General features: G+C 40.1%; 1 non-coding gene and 1 pseudogene across 1 annotated transcript; one reads left to right on the plus strand and one right to left on the minus strand.

The window, feature by feature from the left end:
* Positions 1-4,166: 4,166 nt before the first annotated feature.
* LOC119804219 lies at positions 4,167-14,875 on the minus strand (annotated as a pseudogene).
* LOC119805690 lies at positions 12,439-12,545 on the plus strand. The gene has a single exon (XR_005283988.1). It is a non-coding gene; the product is annotated as a U6 spliceosomal RNA (small nuclear RNA).
* Positions 14,876-16,275: the final 1,400 nt, after the last annotated feature.

Below are 16,275 nucleotides of genomic sequence, written 5' to 3' on the forward strand. Positions count from 1 at the left end.
TCCCAGTCAGTAGGCTGCCTTTTTGTCTTAGTGACAGTGTCCTTTGCTTTACAGAAGCTGCTCAGCTTCAGGAGGTCCCATTTATTCAATGTTGCCCTTAATGTCTGTGCTGCTGGGGCTATATGTAGGAAGCGGTCTCCTGTGCCCAAATGTTGTAGAGTACTTCCCACTTTCTCCTCTAACAGGTTCAGTGTGTTCAGATTGATATTGAGGTCTTTAATCCATTTGGACTTGAGTTTTGTGCATGGTGATAGATACGGATCTACTTTCATTCTTCTACAGGTTGACATCCAGTTATGCCAGCACCATTTGTTGAAGATGCTTTTTTTCTTCCATTGTGTGCTTTTAGCTCCTTTATCAAAAATCAGGTGTTCACTATTTATGTCAATACCAAGCTGTTTTCAATACTGTAGCTCTGTAATAGAGTTTGAAGTCAGGGATGGTAATGCCTCCAGAAGTTCCTTTATTGTATAAGATTGTTTTGGCTATCCTGGGTTTCTTGTTCTTCCATATAAAGTTGATTATTGTCCTCTCAAGATCTGTGAAGAATTTTGATGGGATCTTTACGGGGATTGCATTAAATCTATAGATTGCCTTTGGTAGTATTGCCATTTTTACTATGTTAATCCTCCCAATCCAAGAGCAAGGGAGATCCTTCCATTTTCTGGTATCCTCTTCAATTTCTTTCTTCAAAGACTTAAAGTTCTTGTCAAATAGGTCTTTCACTTCCTTGGTTAGAGTTACCCCAAGATATTTTATGCTATTTGTGGCTATCGTGAAAGGTGACGCTTCTCTGATTTATTTCTCTGCCTTCTTATCCTTTGTATATAGGAGGGCGACTGATTTTTTGGAGTTGATCTTGTATCCTGCCACGATACTAAAGGAGTTTATCAGCTGTAGGAGTTCTTTGGTGGGGATTTTCGGGTCGCTTATGTACACTCTCATATCATCTGCAAATAACGAAAGTTTAACTTCTTCCTTTCCAAATCGAATCCCCTTGATCCCCTTGTTTTGTCTTATTGCTATTGCTAGAACTTCAAGCACTATATTGAAGAGATAAGGAGAGAGTGGACAGCCTTCTCGCGTTCCTGAATTTAGTGGGATGGCCTTGAGTTTCTCTCCATTTAATTTGATGTTAGCTGTCGGCTTGCTGTAAATAGCCTTTATTATATTTAGGAATGACCCCTGTATCCCTAATCTCTCCAAGACCTTTATCATAAAGGGGTGCCGAATTTTGTCAAATGCTTTTTCTGCATCTAATGAGATGATCATATGGTTTTTATCCTTCAGTTTATTTATATGATGGATTACATTGATAGATTTTCCTATGTTGAACCAGCCCTGCATCTCTGGGATGAAGCCTACTTGATCATAATGGATAATTTTTCTAATGTGTTCTTGGATTCTGTTTGCCAGTATTTTATTGAGAATTTTTGCATCGATGTTCATGAGTGAGATTGGCCTGTAATTCTCTTTCTTGGTTGAGTCTTTGTGTGGTTTAGGTATCAGGGTAAATGTAGCTTCATAAAAGGAATTTGGCAATGACTGTTCTGTTTCTATATTATGAAATACCTTAAGGAGTATAGGTATTAGGTTTTCTTGGAAGTTCTGGTAGAATTCTGCATTGAAACCATCAGGTCCTGGGCTCTTTTTGGTAGGGAGGTTTCTGATAACAGTTTCTAATTCTTCGTGACTAACAGGACTATTTAGAGCATTTACCTGGTCCTGGTTTAACTTTGGTATATGGTACTTATCTAAAAAAGTGTCAATTTCTTTTACATTTTCCAATTTTGTGGCATACAGGCTTTTGTAGTAAGATCTAATGATTCTCTGAATTTCCTCTGTGTCTGTGGTTATGTCCCCTTTTTCATTTCTGATCTTATTAATTTGTGTGTTCTCTCTCTGCCGTTTGATTAGTTTGGCTAGGGGTTTGTCAATCTTGTTGATTTTCTCGAAGAACCAGCTTTTTGTTTCATTGATTCTTTGGATTGTTTTCTGTGTTTCTATTTTGTTGATTTCTGCCCTCATTTTGATAATTTCCAGTCTTCTACTCTTCCTAGGTGAGTCTGCTTCTTTCTTTTCTAAAGCTTTCAGGTGTGCTGTTAAGTCTCCAATGTGTGCTTTCTCCGTTTTTTTTTTAAGTGGGCACTTAGTGCTATGAATTTTCCTCTTAGCACTGCTTTCATAGTGTCCCATAAGTTTGAGTATGTTGTGTCTTTATTTTCATTAAATTCAAGAAAGACTTTAATTTCTTTCTTTATTTCTTCCTTGACCCAGGTGTGGTTCAGTAGTTGACTGTTCAGTTTCCATGAGTTTGTAGGCTTTCTGGGAGTAGCATTGTTGTTGAATTCTAATTTTAATCCATGGTGATCCGATAAGATGCAGGTGGTTACTAATATGTTTTTGTAACTGTGGAAGTTTGCTTTGTTACCGAGTATGTGGTCAATTTTCGAAAAGGTTCCATGAGCTGCAGAGAAGAAGGTATATTCTTTCCTGTTTGGGTAGAATGTTCTATAGATGTCTGTTAAGGCCATTTGGTTCATTACCTCTATTAAGTCTCTTGATTCTCTGTTAGGTTTCTGTCGGATTGACCTGTCCATTGGTGAAAGAGGAGTGTTGAAGTCTCCCACTATCAGTGTGTTTGGTTTGATGGCTGCCTTGAGTTCTAGTAATGTTTCTTTTATATAAGTGGGTGCTTTTGTATTAGGGGCATAGATATTCAGGATTGAGACTTCATTCTGATAGATTTTTCCTGTAATGAGTATAAAGTGTCCCTTTCCATCTCTTCTGATTGATTTTAGTTTGAAGTCAACTTTGTTGGAAATTAGTATGGCCACACCCGCTTGTTTCTTAGGTCCATTTGCTTGATAAACCTTTTCCCAACCCTTTACTCTGAGTAGATGTCTGTCTTTGTGGTTGAGGTGTGTTTCTTGTAAACAGCAGAATGTTGGATCCTGTTTTCGTATCCAATCTCTTATCCTGTGCCTTTTTATAGGTGAATTGAGTCCATTGATATTAAGTGATATTAATGACCAGTGGATGTTAACTCTGGTTGTCATTTTTTATTTGGTAGTAGAGATTGTGTGTTTCCTTTCTTTGAGATGTGCTGGTGAAGGGTCACTAGATGTCTGAGATATTTTGGGCAATGCTGGACTCCTTTGTTTGTGAATTTCCTTCTATTACTTTCTGTAAGGCTGGATTTGTGGCTATGTATTGTTTAAATTTGTTTTTATCCTGGAATATTTTGTTTTCTCCATTTATAGTGAATTAAAACTTGGCTGGGTATAGTAATCTGGGCTTGCATCCATGGTCTCTTATTTTCTGCAAAACATCTATCCAGGACCTTCTGGCTTTCATGGTTTCCATAGAGAAGTCAGGCGTTAGTCTGATAGGTTTACCTTTATATGTTACTTGACCATTTTCCTTTGCAGCTCTTAATATTCTTTCTTTATTTTGTATGTTTTGTGTTTTGATTATAATATGGCAAGGGGATTTTTTTTTTGATCCAGTCTATTTGGTGTTCTGTAAGCTTCTTGAACCTTAATAGGAATATCTTTCTTTAGGTTTGCGAAGTTTTCTTCTATAATTTTATTAAATATATTTTCTGGACCATTGAGCTGTAATTCTTCTCCTTCTTCTACGCCTATTATTCTTAGGTTTGGTCTTTATATTGTGTTCCAGATTTCCTGAATGTTTTGTGATGAGAATTTGTTGGATTTTTGTTTTCTTTGATCAGTGCGTTTATTTTCTCTGTGGTATCTTCAGAATCTGAGATTCTTTCTTCTATCTCTTGTATTCTGTTGGTTATGCTTGTTTCTGTAGTCTCTGTTCGTTTACATAGATTTTCCATATCCAGCTGGCCCTCGGGTTGTGTTTTCTTCCTTGCCTCCATTTCAGTTTTCAAGTCTTGCACTGTTTCCATTATCTGTTTGATTGTTTTTTCTTGGTTTCCTAGGATATCATTTATGGATTTACTCAGTTCTTCAAACTTTTTGTTATTCTTCTCGTCCATTTCCTTAAGGGAGTTTTTCACCTCCTGTTTAAGGGACTCTATTACTTTCATAAAGTCAATTTTTTCTATTTCTTCTTGATTAGTGTGTTCAAGTCCTCCTGTTATAAGTTCGCTGGGTTCTGGTGCTTTCATGTTGTTTTTCAAATTGTTGGAGGAATTCTTGCATTGGCACCTGCCCATTTCTTCCTCTGAATAATCCCCTTTGGGTCTTCTTTTAGAAGTTCAATTCACCCCAATGAATTCAATTCACTCACCCCAATGAATGATGGATCCTCTGGCAGACTGTCAGGTCTCCTTGCAGGCCAAGCAGCTCACTGACAAAGGGCCTACCTTGCTGCAGGCAGGCTAATGAAGGAGGGGACCTCCCACCGGCCTGGCCTGGGTGCACTCAATTCCAGATCCCCGGCGATCAAACAGGTTGAGCTGTGGGAGCTGTGGGATTTTGTGGCCCCAAAGACGGGAGGATGAGGGGGGGGGCGGGGGTTCTGGGTGCAAGCTGGGAAGGGACAAGAAGAGAGAGGCAGTATCGGGGAGAATAACCCCTGCGGGAAGAGCAGGAAGTGTTCGGGTGGGGGGAGAGTTGGGGAATGTAGGTGGTCCCTCTTCGGGCAGCTGCCGTGGTTCAGGCACTCACTCCTTACTCACCCCAATGAATGATGGATCCTCTGGCAGACTGTCAGGTCTCCTTGCAGGCCAAGCAGCTCACTGACATAGGGCCTACCTTGTTGCAGGCAGGCTAATGAAGGAGGGGACCTCCCACCGGCCTGGGTGCACTCAATTCCAGGTCCCTGGCACCCAAACAGGCTGAGCTGTGGGATTTTGTGGCCCAAAAGACGGGAGGATGAGGCGGGGGGGGGGGATTCTGGGTGCAAGCTGGGAAGGGACAGGAAGAGAGAGGCAGTATCCGCGGAGAATAACCCCTGCAGGAAGAGCAGGAAGTGTCCATAGATTATTTTTTTAAAAGAAACTAGTTATCCGGGTGTAGTGGAGCCTGGTCATTCCTGTACTAGAGAAGATGAAAGAGGAAGATAATGAGTTTGAGGGCAGCTGAGTTATATATTGAGACTTCGTCTCAAAAAATTCATAAAAATAAATTCCAAGCGTGCCGATTGTACTGCTTTACTTTTCTTATTTCTGTAACAAAATACCACACAGAAGCAACTTCAGGGAAGAAGAATTTCATCTGCCTCACAATGTCAGAAAATATTAGTCCATAATGGAGGGGAAGCCACGTTGGCTCATTTAGTCCTGTTCCTAGCATCAGGAGCTTGCAACATGCTTTGGCAGACCAGCAAGAGGACCAAATGGGATTGGAAGCAAGCCTGGCTTATAATCTGCAAAGTCCCATCCCTAGGAAATCCTCCCAAGTGTTCAAACATGAGCCTTTGATAACAGTTCCCTTTGAGTTAGTTTGTTGTTGTTTTCAGACAGGGCTTCTCTATATAGCCTTGCCTATCCTGGAACTTGCTATGTAGACCAGGCTGGCCTCAAATTTACAGATATGCCTGTCCCTGCCTCTCAAGGGCTGGAATTACCAGCGTGCAAAACCAAGCTCTGCTAGCATTTTGCTTTAGAAACAATACTGTTTGTGTCTCTTTTTTTGAAGTTTCTCATTATTTTTCATTTAGGAGATGATTTAGTAAGCTGGTTTTAAATTTTGGCTCCCATAAAAGACCTGTGTGCTTGGGAAAACTATACAACTCTCTGGGTCTCTCTCTCCTTATGCCTAAAATAGAGCTACTATGGGTTACTGTGATGGGGATTAAATAAGTTAATTCTGTGACATTTCTGGTTTGTTTGTTATCAGATATGGTCTTTACTGTGTAGCGTTGGCTGTCCTGGAATTCACTGTGTAGACCAAACTCACCTCAAACTTGCAGTAATACCCCTTCCTCAACCTCCTGAGTGCTGGGACATTTAAGTTTTGAGATCACATTTCAATGTATAAGGCATTCATATGTCCTGCTAGTTACTGTTTAAACCTTAGATGACTCAAAAGAAGGAAAATAAGATGGCATAGCAGCAAGGGAATAAGTTAGGATTCAGAAGGATCTGGATTTTAAATTTTGGTCTTTATTTATGCTTATAAAATATTTAAGGTTTTATTTTCTTTTGCTTTCTTTTTTCTTTTTTGAGTTTAGGATTGCATATAGTTCAGACTAACCTTCATCTTACTAGGTAGTCACAAATGATCTTGAACTCCTTTTCCTTCTGTTTCCAGCTCCCAGATACTGAGATGGCCTGTATGTGCCACCAAGCTTTACAACCCTTTTTTTTGTACCACATTTTTTTTCTTACAGTTGCTTTTATTCAACATATGTGTGCACAGATCTGCGTGCTATGGTATGCATGTAGAAAAAGAGGACAGCTTTTGAGACCTGATTCTTTCCTTCCACAATGTGGGACCTGGAGAGAAAACTCAGGTTGTCTGGCTTGGCTGCAAGTACCTTTACCCACTAAACCACCTCTCCGACTCTACCTTTGTCATTTTTATAGCTATTCAGTTAATAGTGTGTACATGCCATGCCATGGGTGTTGTCTTCTTTACTGTTCTATGCTGTGAAGAGACGCCATGACCAAGAGAACTCTTAGAAGAAAGCATTTCATTGGGGGCTTGAGTGCGGTTTTGAGGGGTAGTCCATGATCAAGGTAGGAAGCAGACAGGCATGGAGCTGGAGCAGCTGTCAGGAAACTTTACATCCTGGTCCACAGACAGAAGACAAAGAAAAAGACACTAGGTCTGCTGTGGGCTTTTGAAACCTCAAAGTGCACCCCGAATGACACACTTCATCAAACAAGGTCACCCCCATTCCAACAAGATCATATCCCCTAAACTTTCCCAAACAGTCAAACAGTCATCCCTTCCTGACCCACCCCCACCCCCCACTGAGTACCAAACTTTCAAAAACCTAAGCCTATGGCTCCTTTTTCATTCAAATCACCACACGTGTGGAAGTGGACTGGCAGATCTTCCTTTCTCAGTTCTAAGAATCAAACCAAGGGTGTCAGGTTTCACAGCAAGGGTGCATCCCTGCTGAGCCGTCTTGTTAGACCCCAGCATTGTTTGTGATACAGTCTCATTGAACTCTGGCTGTCCTCATTCGGCAACTGAAGGTGATCTTTAACTTCTGTCTTACTGCATCCACCGCCTGAATCTTTGGATTACAAGTGTGTGCCACACCCAGCTTTTCCAGTGCTAAGGAGTTGTGCCCAGAGCTGCTTGCATACTAGATAAGCTCTGCACCAACTGAAATCCATCTTCAGTGAGAGACCTTGGTGAGCCAAGAAGCCACACGGTGGATATGAGCCCAAGGCAGGAGACAGACACACTATCCTGGCAGAGCTTATGTGGGGGTTTTATTGAGATAAAGGGAGTGGGGGAGAAATGAGAGAAAGACAGATAAGAGAGAAAGAGGAAGAGGAAGAAGAGGCAAGGACCAGCCTGCCTCTTCAGAAGAGCACTGGGAAAAGGGGGGGGGGTGAGCAGAGTTTGGCTCTTAAGGGAACCATTTGCACCTGCATACATAGTTGTGACTTAGGAGGTGTAGGACCCTGAGCTGGCGAGGCTTCTGCCTGGGTGTGTGCTGCCAGGTGACAGGAGCCAGCATAATACCTGAATTCTAACATATACCTTGTGCGTTTTCCTGTGAGACTTCAGACAGTAGAGAAATAACCCATGCATGTTACATATTCCAATCTCAGCAATAAACAGGTAAGTGCATATACAAATTTGCCGTCTGCTAGTACTGCTGGACTTATTAGTGTAGCCATTCTCCAACTATCAGACCAAATGAATATCCATAGGGCCCATGGGGTAAAAGCAATTTGCATAATAGTACCATGTAGCTGAGGAGGCTGGCCCTGAACTCCTGATTCTCTTGCTTCTTCCTCCAAAAGTGTTGGGATTATGGGTGTATACCCGTGTGTTTACTTTACATTTAGGGCACAGAAACAATAGGAATACTTCTGGCTATGATACCAAGGCTGTGCTAGCAAACAGTAATACAGTCGTTATACTCTTTACAACTCTACTCTCGCAGGAAAGTCTCACATTTAAGCATGTCCTTGATGACATAGCAGATACTAATTTTATCAAATACTGACCCTTGTATATGCTCGTACAAAAGGATTCTTCATGATGAAATGTGATGTATACATGAAATGCTTCCTGTTGTATAAGGAAAGCACATGAGATGCCTCCAGGAAAATTATTGGAGTGATTGAGTTGACAGTTCATCTAGCAGCTTTCTCATGAAAAGACATTTTTCCTGAAAGAACAACTGACAGATTTTAATTTTGCAAACTTGGAAATATGGCAGATATTTTCTTGAAAATGAAGGAAAATGACACCTGTCATTTTCCAGGATAATAGTTGTTAACGTTGTCAGTAGAAAAATTCAAGTTTTCAAATGAAAATTAAAATTTTGGGGAACTATTCCATAATTGTTTGTTTGTTTGTTTATAGACAGGGTCTCACGATGTAGCTCTAGCTGCCCTGGAAATCACTATGTAGATCAGACTGGCCTTGAACTCACAAATATACCTGCCTCCTTTTATCCCTGGGATGAAAGGTGTGGAGTGTGCCTCTTCTTCTGGCTTTTTTCCTCTTATTTACCTTTTCTGTATGATGTGTCTGTGGGTGTTGTATGATGTATCCGTAGGTGTCATGTGATGTGTCTGTGGGTGTCGTATGATGTGTCTGTGGGTATTGTGTGATGTGTCTGTGGCTGTTGTGTGATGTGTCTGTGGATGTTGTATGGTGTGTCTGTGGGTATAGTGTGATGTGTCTTTGGGTGTTGTGTGATGTGTCTGTGGGTGTTGTGTGATGTGTCTGTGGGTATCGTGTGATGTATCTGTGGGTGTCATATGATGTGTCTGTGGGTATCGTGTGATGTATCTGTGGGTGTCATATGATGTGTCTGTGGGTGTCGTGTGATGTGTCTATGGGTGTCATATGATGTGTCTGTAGGTATTGTGTGATGTGTCTGTGGGTGTCGTGTGATGTGTCTGTGGGTGTTGTGTGGTGTGTCTGTGGGTGTTGTGTGATGTGTCTGTGGGTGTTGTATGGTGTGTCTGTGGGTATTGTGTGATGTGTCTGTGGGTGTTGTATGGTGTGGGTGTATGTAAGTTTAGAGAGTAACTTGTGGAATCAGTTCTCTTCTACCTTTATGTTGGTTCTGGGGATAAAACTCAGTTTTTCAGATTTGTGTGGCAAGGGTTTTACCTGATGAGCTATCTCAAAAGTTCTCTTTTACTTTTTTTAAGAAGTAATAACTTTATTTATTCTTCTTTGAAAATGTCATACATTTATATACTGTGTTTTGATCATATCTGTCTTAGTGTTCTATTGCCATGAAGAGACACCATGACCACAGAAAGCCTTATAAAGGAAAGCATTTATTGGGGGCTGGCTTACGATTTCAGAGCTTTAGTCTATTATCACATTGTGGGGAGCATGGTAGACATGGTGCTGGAGAACAAGCAGCAAGTTCTTTATCTGAATCTGCAGGCAGCAGAGAGACACTAACACTGAGTCTGGCTTGAGCTTCTGAAACCTCAAAGCTCACCCCCAGTGATATTCTTTCTATAATAAGGCCATACCTACTCCAAGGCCACACTTTCCTATCCCTCCCAAGTAGTGCCATTCCCTGATAACTAAGCATTCAAATGCATGAACCTATAGGGCCCATTCTTATTCAAACCACCATCATGTCTACCCATCATTGTCTCTCTCCAAATCACCACACTGTTCTCTGTTTCTCTCCCTCATCCTGTTCTCTTCCAACTTCATTCTTTTTTTTTTTGTTTGTAATAGGCCCTTGTGTTCAACTATTGCATTCCTTACACACACAGGTGTGGAGTTTTCCAACAGGGCACGGGCAATCTACCAGTGGCTATGTTCTCCAAGAAGAATGGCTCTACCTCTCTTGATTTCATTTTTTAAAAAAACTTTATTAATACTTTATGTATGTGAGTGCTCACATACACCAGGTTGTGAGCCACCATGTGGTTGCTGGGAATTGAACTCAGGACCTTTGGAAGAGCAGCCAGTGCTCTTAATCTCTGAGCCATCTCTCCAGCCCTTGATTTCATTTTTTTTTTGGTTTTTTGAGACAGGGTTTCCCTGTAGTTTCTAGAGCCTGTCCTGGAACTAGCTCTTGTAGACCAGGCTGGCCTCGAACTCAGAGATCCGCCTGCCTCTGCCTCGTGAGTGCTGGGATTAAAGGCATGCGCCACCACTGCCTGGCCTTGATTTCATTTTTTAAAACATTTATTTTCCTTTATGCGTATGAGTGTATGTAAGTATGTGCACCACATGCATGTCTGGTGCTCCCAGAGACCAGAAGAAGGATGCCTCTAGAACTAGACTAACACATAGTTGTGAGTCACCTTGTGGGTGCTAGGGACTGAATCTGTATCCTTGGCAAGAATAGTAAACACTCTTAATCCTTAAGCCATTTCCCCAGTCCCTGGATTTTCTTTTAAAGTTTAAATTGAAGACTTCAACTAAAATAGCATATCGAGCCAGGCATGTTTCACATGTCTGTAACCTAGCATTTGAAAGGATGAAGCAAGTGTATCATGAGTTCTATGCTATCCTTGGCTACATAGTGAGTGTCAGGTCATCCTGGGCTACACAATAAAATCTTGTTTTCAAAACAAACAAAAGCTGGGTGGTGGTGTTGGTGCACGCCTTTAATCCCAGCACTCAGGAGGCAGAGACAGGCGGATCTCTGTGAGTTTGAGGCCAGCCTGGTCTACAAGAGCTAGTTCTAGGACAGGCTCCAAAACTACAGAGAAACCCTGTCTCAAAAAAACAAAAACCAACCAACCAACCAACCAACCAAACAAACAAACAAACAAAAAACCCCAAACTAACCAACCAACCAACCAAAAATAAAACAGCACAAATCATGAAAGAAAACAAAACCCAAGTGAGATGACTTGTTGGGTAAATGTACCTGCTGCCATGCCTTAAGACTGCAGTTCAGGTCCTGGGATTGACATTGAAGAAATAGAGAACCAACTCCTTCAAGTTATCTTCTAACCTCTGCACATATACATGTTTGTACTCCCTACCCCATGAACATGAAAAGGAGCTAAAAAGTTATAATTCCCTGAAGCAAAATTCTATCACCAGCATATCCAAAAAGATTAAATAGAAAATTTATCTACTTAAAATAAGCCAGAATTTAGATGTTCAATATAAACTAAAAACAGAAAACAATGCTACTCTCCTTTTTCTATTGAAAAATTTTAGTTGAAAAGCAAATACACACCTGGAATATATGTGAGGCAAATTGTGCCATAAGCAGATTTTCTTTAAGTGTTTAAACAATGTTTAAAAAATAAATAACAATAAAAATATTTCTGTCGGGTGGTGGTGGTGCACACCTTTAATCCCAGAACTCAGGAAGCAGAGGCCTGCAGCTGTCTGTCAGTTCAAGGACAGCCTGGTCTACAATGTGAGTTCCAGGACAACAGGACTGTTGTACTGAGAAACCATGTCTTGAAACTACCCCCTCCCAATGTTTCTGGTAGAGTACCAACAGAACACAATAACAGTGTACCTATTTTGCACTGCTTTTATGTACATATTGTTTACTGTACACTATACACAACCCAGAAAGAGTCACAACTCCATACTTCAATAGCATGCTCTCAGTCCTAAAAACTGATTTTAAAAGAAACATAATCTATCTTCATACTCCCTTATTTATATGTGTGCATATGGTTAAAAGTTAGGATTTGCATATTAGTGAGAACATGCTATTTTTGTCTTGCTGAGTCTGAGTCACCTCATTTAATACTATCCTTTCCAGAACCATGCTCTTTCTTGAAAGTTTCATGATTTCATTTTTCTTTCTGGTTGAGTAAAAATCCATATATATATGACACCAAGAGAAGAATTAGAGGCAGTGAGAAGGACGCGGGGATGAAAGGTCACATGTCACATAAAAGTAGGGTAGAGCTCCTGATAATGGTATGGTGGTGTGGGAAGTCTTTATGTATATGTGCTGCTTTTATTGGTCAATGAATAAACTGCTTTGGCCTATGATAGGGCAGAATAGAGCTGGGTGGGTAAACTAAACTGAATGCTGGGAGAGGGAGTAGGCAGAGTCAGAGAGAAGCCATGGAGCCGCTGCTGGGGACAGATGTCCTGAAACCTTGCCAGTAAGCCGCAACTATGTGGCTATATACAGATTAATAGAAATGGGTTAGTTTAAGATATAAGAGTAAGCCAGAAATAGGCTTAAGCTATTAGCCAAATAATAGTGCAAATAATATAGTTTCTGTGTGATTATTTCAATTCTGAGTGGCTGGGTAACAAATGAACAGCCTCTGCCTGCAGTATGGTACAAGTGAGAGTGGTACATGTTGTCTAGAATAAGGTTTAATAACAATACCAATAAGAAAGTAAAGAAGTGCTCTCTTCAGCAGCACGTATATTAAAATTGGAATGGTACAGAGAAGATTAGCATGGCCCCTGCGCAAGGATGACATGCAAATTCGTGAAGTGTTCCATAAAAAAAAAAAGAAAGTAAGTAAGTAAAGAAACTATAGAGGACGAAATATTCAATACTATACATATACTTGTTTGGTAGTTGTGGAGAAGTTTTATAAGTTATAAGCAAACAAAAGGCAAATAAGCTATTTGACACAAGAAATTTAGTCCATCCTGGGCTGGGGAAATTGCTCAGTTCAGTAAAGCACTTGCTGTGGGAGTGTGAAAACCTGAGTTCAAATCCATAGAACTCATTTAAAAGGTAGCTATGGCACCCAGTGCTTCTACGACCACATGAGAAATGGAGACAGGAGACTGCCTGAGACTCATGGATCAGCTAGCCTAATGCATGCAGTGCCGAACAAGAGACCCTGTCTCAAAGTGGAAGGAAACCTGAGGTTGGCCTCTGATTTTCATATGTAAGCCATGATACATGTATGTTGTTCTTTTGCCTCTGTCTCTCTCTTACAAACACATGCACGAGAGAGAGAGAGAGAGAGAGAGAGAGAGAGAGAGAGAGAGAGAGAGAGAGAGAGAGAGAGAGAGAGAGAGAGAGAGAGAGACTTATAAAAAGACATTAAGTCCAAGGATTCTGGAGGCAAAGGTAGGAGGATCTCAGTGAGTTCCAGGACAGCCAGGACTACATGGTGAAACATTGTCTCAAAAGAAAAAGACATTTAGCACATTCTGTGTAACTTTTTTATTTTGCTATAATACTTGGCAGTATTTTTGAGTATTACCATCGGTATCTGCTTCCCAGATCATTTCTTCAGTCCTTTCATCTGTTTACTTCTCTCCAAGGTTTGTCATCACGTGCTGTCATCATGTGCATTAATACAGCCTTTGACATCCTTATCAATACACAGAATGCTTTATAGTCTCTTTTTACTCTCTGTGCCTTAATTTTTCTTGCCACCATTGTCAGAAATTTAGGGAAGTCTATTGTGCCATTTCTATCAGCATCTACTTTGTTAATCAGGTCTTATAACCCTGTTTCTGTGGCATTCTGCCCAAGGGACATCGTCACACTCTCTATTTCCCTTGGTCTCCTGTTTCCATCACCATCTTTGCCGAATAACTAAAAGACTTCTTTAAATTTTACAGTCTATTCTTTAGTTGGTCCATCATGTTGCAAAGTCCGCTTTCAGTGACGTGCCCAGACCTGCTATCTCCATTCAGATTGGTGCAACTCTTTTCACTAATGCTAATACTCTTCTCACTAATGCTAATACTCTTCTCACTAATCTTTGTATTTGTTTCTTTTTAAAGCAGAGTCTTACTATACATTCCAGACTGACCTTGACCTCAAGGTCTTCCTGCTTCAGTATCTTGAGTGCTGGGATTATAGGCATGTACCATCAAAATCCAGATAACTTGTGTGTGTGTGTGTGTGTGTGTGTGTGTGAAAGTTATCAATAGTATGCCATTAATATTATCATGTAATGAATGACTCTATTATTGAAAATCTTTAATTAATAAATAAACATTTTTAAATATTTCATTTTTTCAGTATTATGGGTTGAACTCACGACATTGCACAAGGTAGGTGAATTTTCTACCACTGAACTATATTTCCAGCTCTATTTATTCTTTTAAAAACTGCTATATTACAACTGACTAAGGTGCAGAAAATATGAGACTGAAGAATTCTGGGAGTAGATGGACAATACAAAATAAATCAATGGTATTCTGTTAAAATTTTTGTCTCTTATTGCTTTCTTTGAACATTCTTATCTCTTATTCTTTTGCTAGTATATTTTCGTTTGTTTTTTGTGTGTGGTTATTTTTTGACATGTGTTTCTTTGTATATCTATTTGTAAAGATATAGAGAAAGAAAGTTCATTGAATCAGGTGGGTAGGGAGGGGAAAAGTATCTAGGGAACAGTGGAGAAGGGAAAAAGCACGATTAGAATATATTGTATAATATAGTGCCTGAATAAAAAAGTAAAAAAAATCAGTATGAACTGCTTAAAGCAAAACTCTCTGTATTTTCTATAGTGTTTCTGTGTGTAAAGGATTCGTAAAACCAAAGATCCATTTGAAATCCTTGTTTCCGCTGGGTGTGATGGATCATGCCTATAATTACAGCATGTAGGCAGCTGGAGTAGGAGGATTGTTATGACTTAGACACTAGTGTCAGCTAAAAAGTGAGAACTTGCCACACAAACAAATAAACCTGAGAGGGAGCGAAGGAAAGAGCACTGTTTCTGAAATGCTGGGAACCTAGAGTCATCTGCAAAGATGTTTAAAAATATCAATGATGTGGACTCAGCAAGGAAAAATAACCTGCAACCCACCTGGTAGAAAGACAGAAGCAACTCCAGTACATTGTCCTCTGGTTTCCACATGTGTACCATGGCACCTGCATACCCAGACAGTAACATATGTAAGATAGATAGATGATTGCTAGCTAGCTAGATGATAGAGATAGATAGATAGATAGATAGATAGATAGATAGATAGATAGATAGATAGATAGATAGATGATGGATGGATGGATGGGTGGGTAGATAGATAGATGATGGATGGATGGGTAGATAGGTAGGTAGATAAATAGATAGATAGATGATGGATGGATGGGTAGATAGATAGATAGATAGATGATGGATGGATGGATGGGTGGGTAGATAGATAGATGATGGATGGATGGGTAGATAGGTAGATAGATAGATAGATGATGGATGGATGGGTAGATAGGTAGATAGGTAGATAGATAGATAGATAGAGAGAGAGATAGAGAGATTGTAGATAGATAGATGGATAGATAGATAGATAGATAGATAGATAGATAGATAGATAGATAGAGATAGATTGTAGATGGATAGATAGAGAGAGAGATAGAGAGAGAGATTGTAGATAGATGGATGGATAGATAGATAGATAGATAGATGATGGATGGATGGATGGGTGGGTAGATAGGTAGATAGATGATGGATGGATGGGTAGATAGGTAGGTAGATAAATAGTTAGATAGATAGATAGATAGATAGATAGATAGATGATGGATGGATGGGTAGATAGGTAGATAGATAGATAGATAGATGATGGATGGATGGATGGATAGATAGATAGATAGATAGATATGAAGGTAATAACAAAAATAGAACAATGCCTAGCAGTCCATGTTGTCATATGCCTTTAGTTGTTTAACTCAGGTAACTACGGAGGATTGTGACTTTTCAGGACAATCTGGGTTATGTAGTGAAACACTGTCTTAAGACAATGAAAAACTAAGCACCTAATTAGCCAGTTGATGCCTGAGTTAAATAATAATCTTTCAGTTTGGAGACTAAGCCCTAGTATATGCAGTATGTACATTTAAAGATGATCCAGGTAGGCCCTTGAGATACCTCAGTAGGGAAGATTGCCTGGTGTGCATGCCTGATGACCAGAATCTGTTTCCTAGAAACCATGGTCTAAGGAAAGAACCATTTCCAAAAGTTGTTATTTGACCTCCACATGGGTATGATGGTACAGGCTTGCCCACACTCACACACATACAAATCATGCACACAATAATAATTTTTGAGACAGTGCCTCATTGGGTAGCTTTGGTGTTTTTGGAAGTCACTATGTAGAACAGGCTGACTTGAAACTCACAGAGATTCACCTGCCTCTGCCTCCTAAATTCTGGAATTAAAGGTTTGTACCACTATGGCCAACAAAATTATATTTTTTAAAATTTTTTATTTAAAAGTTTTTTTTTAATTTTACATACCAACCACAGTTCCCCTCCCTCCCCTTCCCCCACTCCTCT

The sequence above is a fragment of the Arvicola amphibius genome, chromosome X (assembly GCF_903992535.2).
Source record: "Arvicola amphibius chromosome X, mArvAmp1.2, whole genome shotgun sequence".
Taxonomy (NCBI): Eukaryota; Metazoa; Chordata; class Mammalia; order Rodentia; family Cricetidae; genus Arvicola; species Arvicola amphibius.